Consider the following 18448-nt stretch of genomic DNA (forward strand, 5'->3'; position numbering starts at 1 on the left):
AAAGACTACGTCATTTTCAGTGATGCATCCCATAATGGATTGGGATGCGTGCTGATGCAAGAAGGGAAAGTTATTCCTTATGCCTCGAGATAGTTGAAGACTCATGAGAGAAATTACACCACGCATGATTTAGAATTGGCAGCGGTCGTGTTTACTTTGATAATTTGGTGTCATTATCTGTAAGGTGAACGGTGCCATATTTATACAGATTACAAGAGTCTAAAGTATTTGTTAACTCAAAAAGAATTGAACTTGAGGTAGAGAAGATGGATCGAGATTTTAAAAGATTATGATGTGATCATCGATTATCATCTAGGGAATGCTAGTGTTGTAGCTGATGGTACTATGGTAGCTGATGCACTTAGTCGAAATACTTTTGTAGCTTTATGAGCTTTGGGTGCATGTATATTGTTAAAGGAAGATGACGCCTTGATTACTGAGCTTAAGTTAAAGCTGATGATGTTGGATCGGATAAAAGAGTTGCAAGGAAAAGATGGAAAATGTTTTGCAAGAACTGCACTAGTCGAGAAAGATGAAACCAAAGACTTCAAAACCAGGACTGATGGATGTTATATTATCGTGAAAGACTTTGTATTCTATATAATGAAGAAATGAGAAAATATATTCTCTTCGAGGCACATTATAGTCCTTTGACGATGTACCCAGGCGGGAATAAGACGTATCAATATATAAAGAGTCGTTATTGGTGACATGACATAAAAAGAGTTGTATCAGAGTTTGTTGCAAAATACCTGACATGTGAGGAAGTGAATGTTGAACATCAAGTACCTTCTGAATTATTACAACCGATATCCATTCCTGAGTGGAAGTGAAAGCGAGTTACAATGGATTTTGTTTCAGGGCTATCTTCGACCCCAGTAAAAAGGACACGATATGGGTAATTGTGGACAAATTGACCAAGATGGCTGATTTTATTCCAGTTCGAGTTGATTACTCGATGGATAAGTATGGATAGTTGTATATAAAAGAGATAGTTAGACTGTATGGAGTGCCTATATCGATAGTGTTCAACCAAGACCCAAGGTTTACTTCAAGATTCTGGAATTCTTTAAACTCGACATTGGGTACTCGACTGAATTTCAGCACATCCTTTCATCAGCAGACAGATGGACAGTCAAAACGAACTATTCAGGTATTGGAGGATATGCTAAAGGCATATGTGATTGAGTTCAAAGGATCATGGGAAAAGTATTTGCCATTAGCGGAATTTGCTTATAATAATAGTTACCAATCGAATATTAAAATGGCTCTGTATGAAGCCTTGTATGGGAGAAAGTGCATAACACCCTTAAATTGGTTTGAACTAAAAAATCGAAATCTATCTATCCCTTATTTAATGAAAGAAATGAACGATAAAATAAAAGTTTTCCAGGATAATCTTAAGATATCATCTGATCAAAAAAAGTATTGTGTTGATCTAAAAATAAAATAGATTGAATTTCAAGTTGGAGATAAGGTATTTCTGAAAGTATCGCCTTGGAAGAAAGTGTTGCGGTTTGGGCGCAAAGAAAGCTGAGTCCGAGATTTATTGGACCTTATGGGATTTTAAAAAGGGTCAGACCAGTAGCTTATCAGTTAGCTTTGCCTCCCGATATGGATAATATCTACAATGTTTTTCACGTGTCGATGCTCAGAAAGTTCCGATTAGATCCATCATATATCATTACACCCGAAGAAAAAGAGATCTGACCAGATTTAACTTACCAGGAAGAACCAATGCAAATCTTAGCTCGAGAAAGCAAAGAACTACGTAATAAGAATATTCCTCTAGTTAAAGTGTTATGGCAAAACCATAAGGTAGAAGAAGCTACTTAGGAAAGAGAGGAGGATATGAGGACACAATTTCCACACCTCTTCGTATAAGGTACTTCTTTATATTCGAGGATGAATTTTCTTAAGGGGAAAATTGTAATACCCCAAATATCAGGTCGGTGACCATAATGAATGGATTTAAAATTTGGTGGATTAAATTGAATAAATGGTAAAGTATAAGAAATAAATTGGGAAAATTATGTTTAAGACCTATTAGTAAGAATGAAAAAATGAAAGGGCATTTTGGTTATTTAGAGGGAAATGAATTTAAAAGTTTATTTTATTAGGGATATTTAAGAAGGGAAAAAAGGGAAAAGTTGAGAAAGCTATGTTATTTTCTTCTTCTCCTTTCTTCTCGTCCTGTGCTCTCCCTCATAATAAAAGGTAAGATTTCTTCAAGTAGGTAAGATTTCTTCAAGTTGGGGTTTTCTTTAGTTTATGGGCTAGTTTTGAAACCTTAAGTGATATAGAGGCTTAAGAAAAGTTCAAGGATGATTAAAACCAAGTGATTAGTGAATTATTTGAGATTTAAGAAAATGCGTTTTTGAGTGATATGATGAAATATGAGTTTTTATTGAGGTTTACAAGTAAAATTGACTTGTCAAAGAAGTAAATGAGATATTAGAAGCCTTGGATGTGATTTAAAACATGTATTAAAAAGTAGTGTGATTCTCAGTTTGGAGTGTTCTTTAGAGATTTTTGATGTTATAGGAATATTAAAGAAGGAAAGTTAGTTGGGTTTAGTGATGATGAGTTTAATGGCATTGTTGGAGGTAAAAACAAGAGAATTAAGCGAAATTTTGGTAAAAATCAAAATGAAAAATGAAAAATATGGGTAAGGGTATCGAGACTGGAAGAACAATACCGATACTATAGGTGTAAATTTGAGGAAATAGGATGAACAATATCGATATTAATGCAATTAGTATCAATACTAAGAGGAAGGTATCGATACTATGAATTCTACAATGCAAAAATGGTATTGATACTGAAGGGAGTATCGATACTATAGTATAGAAGTATCGATACCATAGTAGGAGTACCGATACTATTGAGCCTGTAATTTTTAGATAAGATGAATTTTAATAGAAATTAGAAATAATAGTACTTTTGAGTTTTATTCAAAGTATAAATTCTAGAGATTATACTAACATTTGTATGGTATGTGTAACTATGGATGCTTATGTAGATCGTAACCAAGCTTCCGAGTCAAGCAAACAAAAAGGAAATTATAAAGTCGCATAATAGTCAGACTACATCCGTGCATAATAGTGAGGCAAATCAGGTTAGTGCATTTATTATGTACATTGAGAGTTATAAGTGCATGTTGTTAAATACATATGTTCCATTTTTATATCAGTACTATGTTTACTATCGACACTAAGTGTGCAACCCACGTTATTCATAATAAGTTTATGAATGACCATATCGGCACTAAGTGTGCAACCCACATAATTCATAATAAGTTTATGAACGACTGTATCAACACTAGGTGTGCAACCCACATAATTTATAATAAGGTTTACGAATGGCCATATCGACACTAAGTGTGCACCCTATGAAACTTATAATGAGTTGCAATAATTAATTTGTATTTTGAAAACTATGATATACTTATGTAATGATTTCACCTCATTATTAGTATTGCCTCACTAAGTAAATACTTAGTATGTGTTAATTTCACGCGTAGGTCTTAGCGAACAGAGTAAGGAATGCAACTGACATCACAAATCAAGAGTCGCTTCATCAATAATTGCTCGACAACTATGTCTACTTCTGATATTATTAGCTGGCATATAATAGAATTATGATAACGCTCTATAAAGTATTTGACTTATGATAATGTAAAAATATAAAATGTTTGAACTTTAAGATTTGTTTACATATTAAAGTTTAATGAATGTTTTTATTATTAAATTAAAATGTTTTATGATTAGAAAAAAATTATTGTTTTTCTTTAAAAGCAGAAAGTTTTGAAAGTTATGTGGCATCTGTGACTCGTGTACGGAAACGTATACGGGAAATGGGTGTTACAGATATTTTCTTATAAAAAATTATATATTTTTTAATTGATTTAAGTGCTCTTATATTTTATAATTGATCCAAGTTTGAATCCTCATTTGAATGATTTTATTTCTTTATTTTTAATTATTAACAATATTATAAGATAAATATAGTTTGTTACTTAAACAAATGAAGCATATGGCCTAGTGGTTCAGGTGTTCTTTTTCTAGCCTAGTAATCCAAGTTCAAACCCCCCCTAAATGCATATTATCTTTGATTTATTTTATATACAATCAGGAGGTGACACATGTCACCATTTATATATCTTTGATTTATTTTCTATCCAATCAGGAGATGCCACACGTCACCATTTGATTGGATAAAAAATAAATTTAATTAAATAAATTAAAATTAATAAAAAATCTCTAATCAGGAGTTGACACATGTCATGATTATATGTTGACATATATCACCTCCTGATTGAATGATTAATTTATTAAATAAAAATTAAAGTTATAACCAAATTTGTTAGTTTTATCTATCAATCGAAAATCGACAAGAGAGAGTGAATTGGCCTTTGAAAATTTTGTGGTGTAAATAATCAAAATAAAAACTTTGCACAAAGACTTTAGAGTGATTCGACTTCTAAACCTAGTCTATATACACTACCTTAGCATCCACACTAAGGATTTCTCAAATCCACTAGATTTACAAAACTTTAAAGACAAGGCGTAACCTTACAAACACTTAAGGTTTATATCCCAAAACCTTGAATACACACTATCCCAAAGAGTAATTACAAATTTAGCAAACAAAAGAAAAACCTCACAAAGGAAAATGTGTTTGCACAAATTAAGCTCTCACCAAATCACAATTGAGCAAATTTAACAATGTAGCTCACAAGTGTGTAACAAAGAATTTGACAATTTTTGCTCTAAAACTCTATTGATGTTGGTTTGATCTTAAAATTGACTTTCTTGTTGTTGTCCATTTGAATCTTGGTCCCTTTTATGTCTTATAACAACAATCTAGCCGTTTGGATCCGTTGAGGATTGATTAGAGCCGTTAGATTCATTAATTTTGAGTATTTAATGCTTATATGCACATTTTGTATCGATACCGGAAGTTGTTATCAAGACCAACCATCCTAACGGTTAAAATTATAACCGTTAAACAAACAATATTGATATTGTTTATGTGAGTCACAATACTCACCAATCGGTCTTGATACCGATACCGAAAAGCCTACATAATTTTGATATCGAGATTAGCATGTTGGTCTCGAGACTGGAAGGGATTTTGGCTAAAAATCAAGTGTTTTGATCTTTAAAACAATACTTACAATTTGTGAAATTACTCAAGGACACTTATGATTATTTTTCACACTTAAAAACTTTTCAAAATAGTTTATGACATATTATTTATAAATTCATAAAATACAAATTTTATCAACTTAAATCATTTAAAATTCATGTTTTTATCAAAATCAAAGTTTGGTTCAATAATCTCCCCTTTTTATATAAATAAACCCTTTGTGAAAATTTGCTTAAAAGAATTTTATTTGTCATATTTTTTGAATTATGACAAATAAAATCTCCCACTTTGCAAAATAATTTTTGGCTAAAATAATTTTTAGATATAAAATTTTACACTTACACACGGTTCTCCCCCTTTTTTGTTATAATAAAATCAAATTAAGCTTCAAAAGAGAAAACATGTTAGTGTAATAGGGAACTCAAATATTCAACAATAAAGAAAAAGTTAAATTATGCTTAATATAAAATAAACAAGTTCTTAAGCATAAGATCAACATTAATATAAAAATATTCATAAAGTATAACACCCCGAATTCTGAGTTAGTAGTTCGGGTCAACCCGAGACTTAAAGTTTGAGCCTAAATGACCCTATATAATAGTTGAACCAAGTTTAGTGCTAGTGGGCTTGAGTCTGGGCCTAAGAGTTTTTTAGGGGTGATGAGTCTTGTATGAAATAGGAACTAGAGGGACTAAAAGTTTATTTTACCTATAGTTCAAATTGAAGGATGAAAACCACTGCCTATTATATGATTTTACGTGAACCACCTTCCCCGTTTTCTCACCAAATACTCATCATCTTCTTTTTCATCATTTCTATTTTATTCTTCCTCTCTCTCAAGTGAAAGTTAAGGATTCAAGCTAGTTTACTTCAAACCAAGGTAAAAATGTTTCTCACTATTCTTCTAGCTTCATTTAAGTCCCATTTTTCAAGTTTTAGCCTTTGAAACAATCATAATGGGTTTTATGGAGAGTTAGAGAATCAAGTGATTCAATCTACATATTAGTGGATTCAAGTTATAATTAATGTCTTTAACTTAATCCAAGAAATTAGTTAAGATAATAACATTTACTTACCTTTAATTAATGAAAGAATGGGGATAAAGCTCAAGAGTAATGTGAAATGAGAAAGTTACCACTTGAGTGTTTGAGGGCATTTTAGCAACTAAGAATCAAGGTAACCCACTTGTAACTCTTTTGGAGTCATTAAAGATGTAGCATTTACTTAAGATTTGTTTTGAAGCATGATGAGTTAATTTTATGGTAGATTATAGGTTTTGAAGTTATAGCATGTTTAAAAACCTTCTTTATGACCTTTATATAACTCATAAAACATTAATAATGATTGTGACCCTCACTAAGGTCTTTGGGCTAGGAAAATAGGACTTTTCATGCTTAAATTGTGCACTATATAGGTTGGGTCTCGATACTGGAGGGTCAGTATCGAGACTTGTTATTTATTTCTGGGCAAAATCATGATTTTCTGGGTAAGAGTATTGATACTCTTTCAAGAGTATCGATATTGAGGGCTGCGTCTCGAGACTCCAAGGAGTGGTATCAAGACCCATTTTTTAAATGCCTTTTAGGTTTCGGTACTTCCATAAAGTATCGAAAATATGTAAAGGGTATCGATACTGAAGGGTCATTATCGATATCAATAGTATATTTTGGGGCAAAAAGTTAACTTTTAAGGGATTTAGATGCGAGGTATCCCAACACTTCAGTATTTCAACAAATAAGAATACAAGTGAGAATATTTATGATGTTTAATCACATTTAGAAACAAAAGCAATAAGGGTGACATAAAACTAGGATTGATTGATGCTCGGGAAACGATCAGGACACCTGAGTCCCTTTAGAAAAATGCTAGTAATGTCAAAAATTTAAATTGGGTCCGGATATATCCTTAGGGAGTCCACAAGGCACTTTAAGATGACTAGTTTGGGCGCAAGGTCTGACACTCAAGGAGTGGTCTAGTCGAGGGTATAGTCCAATGTAGAAATTTCGAGCTCCATCCTCGGTAGACTAGAGGGGTGTGTGAGCTCTGAGATGCAGAACCCTTAGTCTTACCATGATGTCTACCATAGAGTAAAAAGTGCAGTATACGAGTATATTCACTATTGTAGTTTATCAATTATCTTGAGCATGGCATGAACACTTTTAGTATGACTTAGTTGTTAGTGTGGCACTGGGCTAGTTAGCTCAATGTTTGGAATTTTTTCCTTACGTAGGTTAGTCGATGAGCAGTCAGAGGACCTTTTTGCTAGCAGTGATCCAGATCAAACCAGTGCAGAGTACGTCTCGAGTTTATCTTTAGATGGCATGTATATTTGTAAACCCGGTTTTACATATTCAAATCATAAATTATTTTAAACAGTGGTATGCATGATTTTAATTATTATTTTTAGGAGCTCCTAATGTAAACTATTCTATTTAAATTCCGTTGATTTATCTTAGCAAGAACATTTAAAAACGGTTATTTTAAATGCAAAATTTAAAACAAAAATTTTAGTTAACCATTCTGGCGGTTCTGTGTGGCATTCTGATCGGTCGACTGTGTGTCATAATGGTCTATGGTGTCATATTTAGTGGCATCAGAGTGTCAGGTTTAGATGTTCCTATGGCCAACGGGTCAAATTCAGTAAAAGTTTACAAGTATACATGTCTTTAGAGATGTTAAGAGTACTTTTTCTTTTGAAATTGTGATAGTAACTCCTCGTATTGTTTTGATTTTCAGATATTATTCATGGATGAGAGCCCAGGTTATAGTCAGTAGGGTAGACAAGAGAGTAGAGTCTGTCTTACGGGTGATATTGGTGATGCTTTTATCCTTGAGACATATTTTAAGGAGCCCAGAGATGCAAGAGTCATGGAGGCAACTTTCTTTAGAGAGATGACCGCCACCCCGAGGCGCATAGCTAGATCTGTTCCTAGAACGCCAGCTACCTCACCTACCCAACCAACTCCACTAGTCGCACCTGTTGTAGCACTATAATAGTCCCTGTTGAAAGGCTCCAAAGGTACCAGACCACCGACTTTTTCGAATCAAGAGATGATGACCCCGTGGCATCAGATCAGTGGTTGAGGGAGACTCTTAGGACCCTTTATCATCTACACCTCACTCTCGATGGTATGCTTGAGTGTGTCACCTCCTTGATGAAAGTTGATACAATAGACTGGTGGGATACAACTGAGATGTCTATGGAGCCCGAGTGGCCTACTTGAGATCAGTTCTTAGAGGTGTTTTGTCAGAAGTATATAGGTGAGGATCATATGGATGATCTAAGAGATCAACTTTACAGTTGACACAGGTAGATTGTACTGTGTTTGAGTATAAGGTAGAGTTCATTCGACTCGGTCGGTATACTCTAGAGTTAGTATCGTCAGAGCATTTTTGTTATTGGAAGTTCAGAGAGGGTCTCCACTAAAATATCTTCATCCACTTATCCGCCAATCCACCTAGAGTCTTTACCAAGTTGGTTCACTAGTCCAAGGCCTTAGAGAGAGTGATAGGTAGAGGAGCTACGGTAGCGAGCACTACTTCTAGGCAGGTTAAGAGAGTGACAGAGTCGTGTAGACTATCTCAGTCAGGTAAAAGAGTGTGAGACTCTCAGGGTTTTTAGAGAGCCTCGTTGAGCCAGTCTAGCAGACCCGCTCATCAGACCAGTAAAGAATATGGTAAATCTAATCAGCACATGAGATTGTTAGTCACTATATTTTTAACGAACTTTGAAGGTTAGTCAAGGGAACGATCTCAGTCTATTTGTTCAGTTTGTAGTCAGAGGCATGTAGGGGTATGCCATAAAGGGTTTAGAGGCTACTATCGCTGTAGTTATTTGGACTATTTTATCAGAGAGTGCCAGTGGCTCGAGATACGACACTAGCTTTGACACAGAGTTTAACTCCTTCAGTTCATAGTGTAGAGGATTTCATGGGGGTGGTAGCTATGCATTTAGTCAGACTAGTAGGGGTACGGGCTGATCTAGGGCCAGTGTAGAGCCCAGAGTTATTGCTCATCAATATGCAGCTTGAGCCTAGGAGGATTGAGGCGCCACCAATATAATTTCAGGTACCTTTATAGTGTTTTCTCTTCCAATTACTGCTTTAATTGACCCAGGATCCACTCATTCCTATGTTTGTTTTGATCAAGTTTAAGAAAGGAACATCCTAATTGAGAACCTCAAGATAGGGGTCTGAATGCCTAGTCCTTTAGGATTAGATGTCCCAGTGGACGAGGACCACCTTAAATGCGCTATCGAAATTCAAGGTGAAATATTTCTAGCTGATCTTATGAAGCTGCATTTCAAAGAATTTGACCTAATTTTGGGTATGGAATGGCTGTCAAAGCACGATGTGAGCTTGAGGTGTATGCTTTGACGGCTTAAACTCAGAAAGGGGGACGAAAATCAAATTGTGATTTTTGGCAAAAATCACAAGTGAGCAAGGGTTGTGTCGGCCCTTAAAGCCCAAAGGATGCTTGATCAGGGTTGTGAAGCCTTTTTGGCTAATGTAGTTGACATCAGAGTAGCAGTTCCACGAATTGATGATATCTGAACTATCAGAGACTTTCCAAATGTTTTTCTGGAGGAGTTACCAGGGTTATCACCTGATCGAGAGTTAGAGTTTGGCATTGTGATAATACTAGGGTCCGCTCTGGTGTCTATTGCCCCTATCGCATGGCACCGATAGAATTAAAAGAGTTAAAGGTTCAATTCCATGAGTTATTGGAGAAGGGTTTCATTCGACTAAGTATCTTTCCTTATGGAGCGCCAATTCTCTTCGTTAAGAAGAAGGACAGGTTGATGAGGTTGTGCATCGATTACTGTCAGTTGAACAAGTTGACCATCAAAACTAATTATCCCTTACCCATAATGGATAACCTCTTTGATCAGCTCAAGGGAACGTGTGTTTTCTTTAAGATAGACCTGAGATCCAGGTATTACCAGTTAAATGTTAAGGAAGCAGATATAAGAAAGATGTCATTCATGACCAGATACAATCACTATGAGTTTCTTGTAATGCTGTTTCGACTCACCAAAGCCTTGGTTGCATTCATGGATCTCATGATCCGAGTTTTTCATCCATATTTGGATCAATTCATGGTAGTATTCATAGACGATATTTTGGTATACTCGTGATAAAAGGATGAGCAGGATCAGATAGTTCTTTAGACCCTTCTAGATCGTCAGTTATTTGCCAAGTTCGTGAAGTAAGAGTTTTGGTTGTCTGAGGTTTCGTTTTTGGGACATGTAGTGGTTACAGATGGCATCTGAGTTGATCCTCAAAAAGTTCAAGCGATATTTGAGTTGGAGCCGCCTAAGAGTGTAACCGAAGTACATAGTTTCATATGCCTCACGATCTTTTATCGTCTCATAAAGGGTTTCTCAATAATAGCAGCCCCGATAAAAAGTTGCTTCAGAAAAGTTTTCCATTTGTGTGGGGTGAGAATCATCAGAGTTGTTTCAAGCAACTGAAGACCCTTTTGAGCCAAGCCCAAATCTTTACCCAACCAGAGTCAAGAAATGAGTTTATCGTGTATAGAGATGCTTCATTAAATGACCTAGGATGCGTGTTGATGCAAGAGGGAAGAGTGGTAGCCTCATGAGCAGAATTACCCCACCCACGATTTAGAGTTTGTTGTCGTAGTCTTTGTGCTCAAGATTTGGATGCACTACTTGTTTGGGGAAAAGTATCACATATTTATCGATCATAAAAGTTTAAATTATTTTCTCACCTGAAGGAGTTAAACTCGAGGCCACGTAGGTGGGTGGAATAACTAAAAGATTATGATTGTGTTATAGGTTATCACCACAGAAAAACGAACGTTATCGTAATATCCACTATTTAGGTCAGTGACCAAAAGGTAAGAATTCAAAACTCAGTAGTTTAATTAGAATAATTTAAAAATTTAAAGATTTATTGTGGAAATTTTCGGTCAGGACTTGATATTAAATTTGGATTAGTGGAAGGGCATTATGGTCTTTTCAACTAAAATATTTGATATTCTCTCTTTTAAGGGATAACACGTGGAATAGAAGGGGAAAATCTAGAAATTTTCATATCTTCTTTCTCCTTGCCCGTGAAAGCCATTGCAAAGGTAAGATTTTTGTAAATTTGTTGGTTCCTTCAATTTTTGGTTTGGTATTGAAAGCTTGGGTGTTATATAAGCTTAAGGAAAGCTTGTATAAGATTAAAACAATAATAGGAGTGAATTAGAAAGGGATTGTAAAATGGGTTTTGAAATGATTTATTGACGGGGTGTAGTTTTTGGAGTTTTATTGAGATATTTGACTTTTTAATGATCAAACTTAAGAATTAAGAGTAATAGAAATAATTAAAGACTTCGTTAAAATCATGTTATGATTTTTAGATGTAAGAGTTTTGGTGAGATTTTGTATGTTTAAGAGTAGTAAATGAAGAAGAGTTGGTTTGGATGTATAAGGGTTAGTTTAAAGGCTTAATGTGTGATAAAAGTAAGAGATTTCATAACGTCAAAATGGCATCGGTACTGGTTGAGGAGGGTATCGATACTGAGTTGGGAGTATCAATACCAAGGATATAGTATCGATACCATTTTCAAGATAAAATTTTAGAACGTCAAAATGGCATCGGTACTGTAGGGGAGTATCGATACCCCAGAAGGGAAGTATCGATATTGTAATGGTAGTACCGATACTACTAAACATGAAATGAGGAATTAAGTGTTTCTTTCAGCAGCAGTTGTTATGATTAGATATAAAAGATTCAAAGTACGATATTGATTTTCAATTGTTTTGTGTAGTTGTTAAACATAATCAACTTTCGATCAGCTCGACATTTTAAGTTCCATCCAAAAGTATCAAGGACTTCGTTAGGACTTCAATGAGGCAAAGATGAGTGATTCTTCTTGGTTTCGTATTAGAATTGAGGAAGGCTTGCGATAAGCCAACCTCAGTGTTTTCGATCGAAAACCTTTCAATTTTTTTGTTATATTTTACAATGTTTTATTTAAATTATATTATGTAAGATATGTTTTATGATTATGTGTATATGATTATGGAAATGTGATCTTCCAAAATGTGTATCTGAAAAGACCCAATGTGAAAGTGCATATGTGTTGGGATTTTAGAAAGCTTGATTCGACAACCGGAACGGTTTGCAAAGAGGGGTCGGAACAGTTTTTGAGTTTAGGGAGTAAGGAGATTGAAATATAGAAAATTACACAGCGATTTAGAGTGGTTCGACTTTCTAAACCAAAGTCTACGTCCACTACCTTAGCTCTTCACCAACAATTTTCCAACAAATTCACTAATTTGTTCTTTCTTTTGAGGACAAAGAGATAACCTTACAACTCCCTAGTTTTTTTGGGCTAAACTAGAACCTTTCCCTAGCTTTTACACGGGATAAGCTAGAACCTTTCCCATTTACAAAAGGATAAAATAAGTAAACAAGAAAACCTTTCTAAGGTAGGTGTTTACAAGATTGAGCTCACAAGAACAAAATATTTACAAGAGAAAGATGAAATAAGATTGAAAAACTCTTCGCTTGTGTTTGATTGCTTGGATAGTTGTTCTCTTACTTCTTCAAGTGTCCTTAGCTTGTATTTATAGCTTGGAATGTGTTTGATGTCGTATATAACTGTTGGGGATATTTTGGAGCCGTTTGGGGATGATTTTTCTACTCAAGAAGGCTGCCCATAACATGGTGCATCGGTGCACTATCAAGGTGCATCGATACCACTTCATTAAATTCAAATAAACTAGTCATTACTAGCCGTTGCAGCCTTGGTGCATGGATGCACAACAGGATCATCGATGCACAGTAGGATGCATCGATGCACTAAGTGCATTCGAAATGGAGTGCATGGATGCACTACATGGTGCATCGATGCACTAGTGGCAGGTGCATGGATGCACTTTGACACCCTTTAGCATTTTGGCTCAAATCCAAATTTAATGGACTTTGAATTATTTTTGAAACCTTTTAAAACTTTGAATAAATTCAATTAAGTCCAAAAACCATTTTTTAAATTCAATTCAAGTCCAAAAACCATTTTGCCTTAAATTGTTATATCAAAACATAGTTCAACAATCTCACCCTTTTTGATATAACAAAACATTTGAAAAATTGTTTTTGGCAAAACTCCCCATTAATAAATTGTTTAATGAAAAAGATATCAATTGTTAACAATTGTTGGAAAATATATGAAAATGTTAAGCTCCCTCTTTTTCATTAAGAAATTGAATTTTTCAAACCAAACTTCTCCCCCTTTTTGTTATATAAAAAATAATTCAATCTTTGAAGTTCAAAATAACTTTGGAGAGTAAGTGGTAAATTTGACATTTAAAAATCATTTAAAAAATCAAAGCTCCCCCTCAATAATAGAATTCCAAACAAAATTTAGCTTTTAAGATCATGACACTTAAACAAAATTGAATTTCAACAAAGAATAACAAACATGTTAGTAGCACATGAAATTCAATACATCCAAGTCTAAAATATTTTATGCAATATCAATTATTGAAATTAAGTTCATATGCATAAAGTTTTCCAAAAATGTTATGCATTTGAAAATTTTGATATCAATTGTTAGAGAGATATCTTTTGCATTTTAAATCACATTCATAATCATTTAAATTTAGGTCAAAATTTAAAATTTATAAAAACAAAGTATTTGAAAAGTTGATATCAATTGTTAGAGAGATATCATTTGCATTTAAAACTAATTTTGACCAAAATTTTATTATGATGAACTAAAAATTCTGAAAAATCATTTAAAACTTTAAAATGTTCATCATAAAACATCTTTTCAATATACATGAGATTAAAACAATGCATAATCATTCAAAATCAAAACTCATGCATGCATAAATCCAAATGAGCAACCAAATAACCAAAATCAAAAGCATTAAGTTTAAAGGTTAGCCATTCCTTTTTCATGTGTGGCTAGAGCATCTTGAATATCATCACTTTTATCACTATTGCTCCCACACACCTACAAGAGACATTTAAGTAAATTTTGGTATCCAAATTGCTTTGGATCCTTCAACATTAGTTTCTATGCCCCTTGTTCCTTTCAGAACCCATACTTGCCTAATTTTAAAACGTTTTCCTTTATTCAAAGGACAGATTTGTTCCTTATGACCATGAAAATAACAATGTGAGCATTTTGTCATTTCTAAGCATAATAGGTTGTTTTTAGAAATTAATTCTTTTTCTTTTGTTAAGCTTTTAAGCTTAACTCCTAACTCAAAATTTGTCTTTTCTAAATCATTTATTTGATTTTTGAAAGATCTAAATCATTTTTCAAAATTTCATTTTGATTTTCAAAATCAACTCTAGCTTTCAAAATCGATTTATTTTCAATTTTGAGTTTTGAAATTAATTTTGTATATTTGGAATTCATGGTCTCAAATCCCAAATACAACCTATTATAAGCATCTTGTAACTCATCAAAAGTAAGTGAATTAAATTCATTTGAGTTAGAAGATACCTCGAATTCTTTTTGAGTGGCTATGAGGCATATGTTAACTACTTCATCTTCATCATTGGAATTATCATCATCGCTCCATGATGCAACAAATGCCTTCTTCCCCTTTTTCCTTAGAAGAAGACATTCATACTTGACATACCCCTTTCTTTGAAAATTGAAGCATATCGGGGGACTCTTCTTCTTGGTTGATTCATGTTTTACTTCCTTGGAAATCATGAATCTCTTGAGTTCCTTCACGAGCTTGACCATCTCTTCTTCTTGTTTATCATCGTCTTCATCCACCTCATTACTTGAATCTTGATAGCTTTCATTGGTGTATTTGAAGGCAATGCCTACCTCCTTCTTCTTCTTGTTTTTCTTCTCTTCCCTTTCTTCATCTTCCTTCACCATCATCTCATGAGTGAGAAGGGAACCAATTAGCTCGTCGAGAGTGAGAGACTTTAAGTTTCTTGCTTCGATAATGGTCGTCTTCTTCGATTTCCACTCCTTTGGAAGAGATTAGATCATCTTACTCATAAGCTTCTCATTAGGGATTACTTCTCCATATCCCTTGAGACCGTTGACAATCATAGAAAATCTATCCGTCATAGTTTTTATGTCTTTATCGGGTTTCATCTTGAAGTTCTCGTAGCTATGGTTGAGAAGACTTTTCTTTGATTCCCTCACTTCGTCGGTTCCTTCATGAGTGACTTGGAGCTTATTCCAAATCTCTTTGGCACTGGAACAAGATGATATTCTTCCATATTCATTTGGGCCTAAAGCACATAATAGAATATGTACAGCCTTAGAGTTAAGCTGAAAATTTTTCTGCTCTTCTCTACTCCAATCGTTGTACTTGCCGGGTGGAGAGGAGTTACCGTCCATGATTGAGTTCCAAGCTCTTAGATTGTAGGATTGAATAAAGTACATCATCTTATTCTTCCAATGTGCATAATTTGCTCCATTGAAGAAGGGTGGCTTCTTGACCGGTTATGAATCCATAATAGGATATTCTTCAAGATAATAAGCACCGGAGGAAAAGGTCATCTCTTTGTCGGTTGCGTCAAAAATTGGTAGAGCTTCTTCGAGGATCGTCTCAAGGTGGTTAAACCTTCTTAACGAGTTAGGCTCCGATGCCAATTGTTGGGATTTTCGGAAGCTTGATTCGACAAACGGAACGGTTTGCAAAGAGAGGTCGGAATGATTTTTGAGTTTAGGGAGTAAGGAGATTGAAAGATAGAAAATTGCACAGCGATTTAGAGTGGTTCAACTTTCTAAACCAAAGTCTACGTCCACTACCTTAACTTCTCACCAAGGATTTTCCAACAAATTCACTAATTTGTTCTTTCTTTTGAGGAAAAAGAGATAACCTTACAACTCCCTAGTTTTTCCGGGCTAAACTAGAACCTTTCCCTAGCTTTTACACGGGATAAGCTAGAACTTTTCCCCTTTACAAAAGGATAAAATAAGTAAACAAGAAAACCTCTCTAAGGTAGGTGTTTACAAGATTGAGCTCACAAGAAAAAATATTTACAAGAGAAAGATGAAATAAGATTGAAAAACTCTTCTCTTGTGTTTGATTGCTTGGATAGTTTTTCTCTTACTTCTTCAAGTGTCCTTAGCTTGTATTTATAGCTTGGAATGTGTTTGATGTCGTATATAACCGTTGGGGATGTTTTGGAGCCGTTTGGGGATGATTTTTCTACTAAAAAAGGATGCCCATAACATGGTGCATCGGTGCACTATCAAGGTGCTTCGATACCCCTTCATTAAATTCAAATAAACTAGCCGTTACTAGTCGTTGCAGCCTTGGTGCATGGATGCACAACATAATGCATCAATGCACAACAGGATGCATCGATGCACAGTAGGATGCATCGATGCACAGTAGGATGCATCGATGCACTAAGTGCATTCGAAATAGAGTGCATGGATGCACTACATGGTGCATCGATGCACTAGTGGCAGGTGCATGGATGCACTGTAGGGGTGCATCGATGCACTTTGACACCCTTTAGCATTTTGGCTCAAATCCAAATTTAATGGACTTTGAATTTTTTTTGAAACCTTTTAAAACTTTGAATAAATTAAATTAAGTCCAAAAACAATTTTGTAAATTCAATTCAAGCCCAAAAAACATTTTACCTTAAATTGTTATATCAAAACATAGTTCAACAATATGTGAAAAGAAGGTACTTTGAATAATGAATGATAATTTAATATGTGGTTAAATACCTAAGGTATATGTACAAGGATTAGAGATATAGTTGGCATGCCAAGAGTCGAGAGATCTATATGGTCTTTCGGGACAATTATGTGGCACTTCGGTGCAAACCTATGTGGTACTTCGGTGCAAATTTATGTGGTCTTTCGGGACAATTATGTGGCACTTCGGTGCAAATTACGAGCTGTGGTGACAACATTAGCACACAACCTCAATGTACTCAAATACCTAGGGTTCTAAGTAGTATATGTTGGGCATTTGGAAAAAAGCTATACAAAATGAATAATAAACATAATTATATTTTTTTATATGGAAAATGAATTGGAATTACTTATGAAATGGTTTAATAAAACAAATAAAGATTTCAATTATAGAGTTTAGTACTCTTAGTATTTGCCACACTAAGTCGTCAACTTAGCATGTGATTCCCTCACGCGTAGGTTTGAAGAAAGCTGAAGATTGACTCGTTGAGGATAACATACCCCATGAAGATCAGATCAAGACAAATAAAAAGTAGGTTTTTGATAATTTTGTAAACTATTGGCATGTACTACATGTTTAATTTGAAATACTCTGATATATGTTTTGGAAACTCCTACTTTTGTACTTATATAACTTATTAAAACTTTGATGTAAGTATGAATGTAAATTTATTATCTTATAATTAAGGGTTACGCCTTCTATTTATGAGTAGAAAATTTTAAATTTTCCTTATTTGTTAATTATCTATGATTTGAAAAGTCAACGTGACACCTCAGATTCGTATCCAGATCGGGTACAAGTTAGAGGTGTTACATTTAATGGTATCAGAGCTATGGTTTAATTGGTTTTAAGTTCAAAATAAAGTCATTTTTTATTTAAAAGGGTGCATTTTAACTTTTAAGTAAGTCTTTCTTATTTGATAAGGTGATTAGTATGCTATCCTTGCTTATACATTAGTGGATTGATCTTATTAGATGTCGAACTTTGAGGGATCCTAAAGTGAAGCGGGAGATATAATCGAAGAAAGTATAAATTATCCTACCTCAAGCAGGCAGTGTAAGGAACATGCACATCAGGGAGTGCCTGTGCAAGATCAGGGGACATTCTTCCAAACGTTGGACACGATTCTGACACGTTTCTAACTGTATGCTCCCTCAACCCCTAAGATGAATGTTCCTAAGGATTTGAGAAGCCTAGAAGATCCTGAATTTAGAGGAGAAGGTGAGGAAGATCTTATTGTTTTCGATATGTAGCCTAATGACCTTAAGATAATGCTAGAGAATCTCCATTGTTCTGAAATGGAGAAATTGGATGGTGTAGTTTCGTTATCGCAAGGTTAAGCTAGAATTTTGTGGTCTAATGTGACTATGAGAGCTGCAAGGGACCAAGTGACATGGTCATTTTTCTTAGAAGAGTTTAAGAACAAATACATCGGGGATAAGTTTATTCGATAGTTGAAGAAATAATTTATGAGTTTAAAGTAAGGGAATCGCACCGTATATGAGTTTGAGTGCAAATTCAACAAGCTGAGTCGATTTGCAACAAAGTTTGTCCCTATAGAGAAGGACTCTTGTAATTGGTTTGTGGAGGGTTTACGGCCTCGATTGAAAGAGTTGTTGTTGGTACTCAACCTCTCTTCTT

This window comes from Hibiscus syriacus, unplaced genomic scaffold, assembly GCF_006381635.1.
Source record: "Hibiscus syriacus cultivar Baekdansim isolate YM2019G1 unplaced genomic scaffold, ASM638163v2 tig00116989_pilon, whole genome shotgun sequence".
NCBI classification, from domain to species: domain Eukaryota; kingdom Viridiplantae; phylum Streptophyta; class Magnoliopsida; order Malvales; family Malvaceae; genus Hibiscus; species Hibiscus syriacus.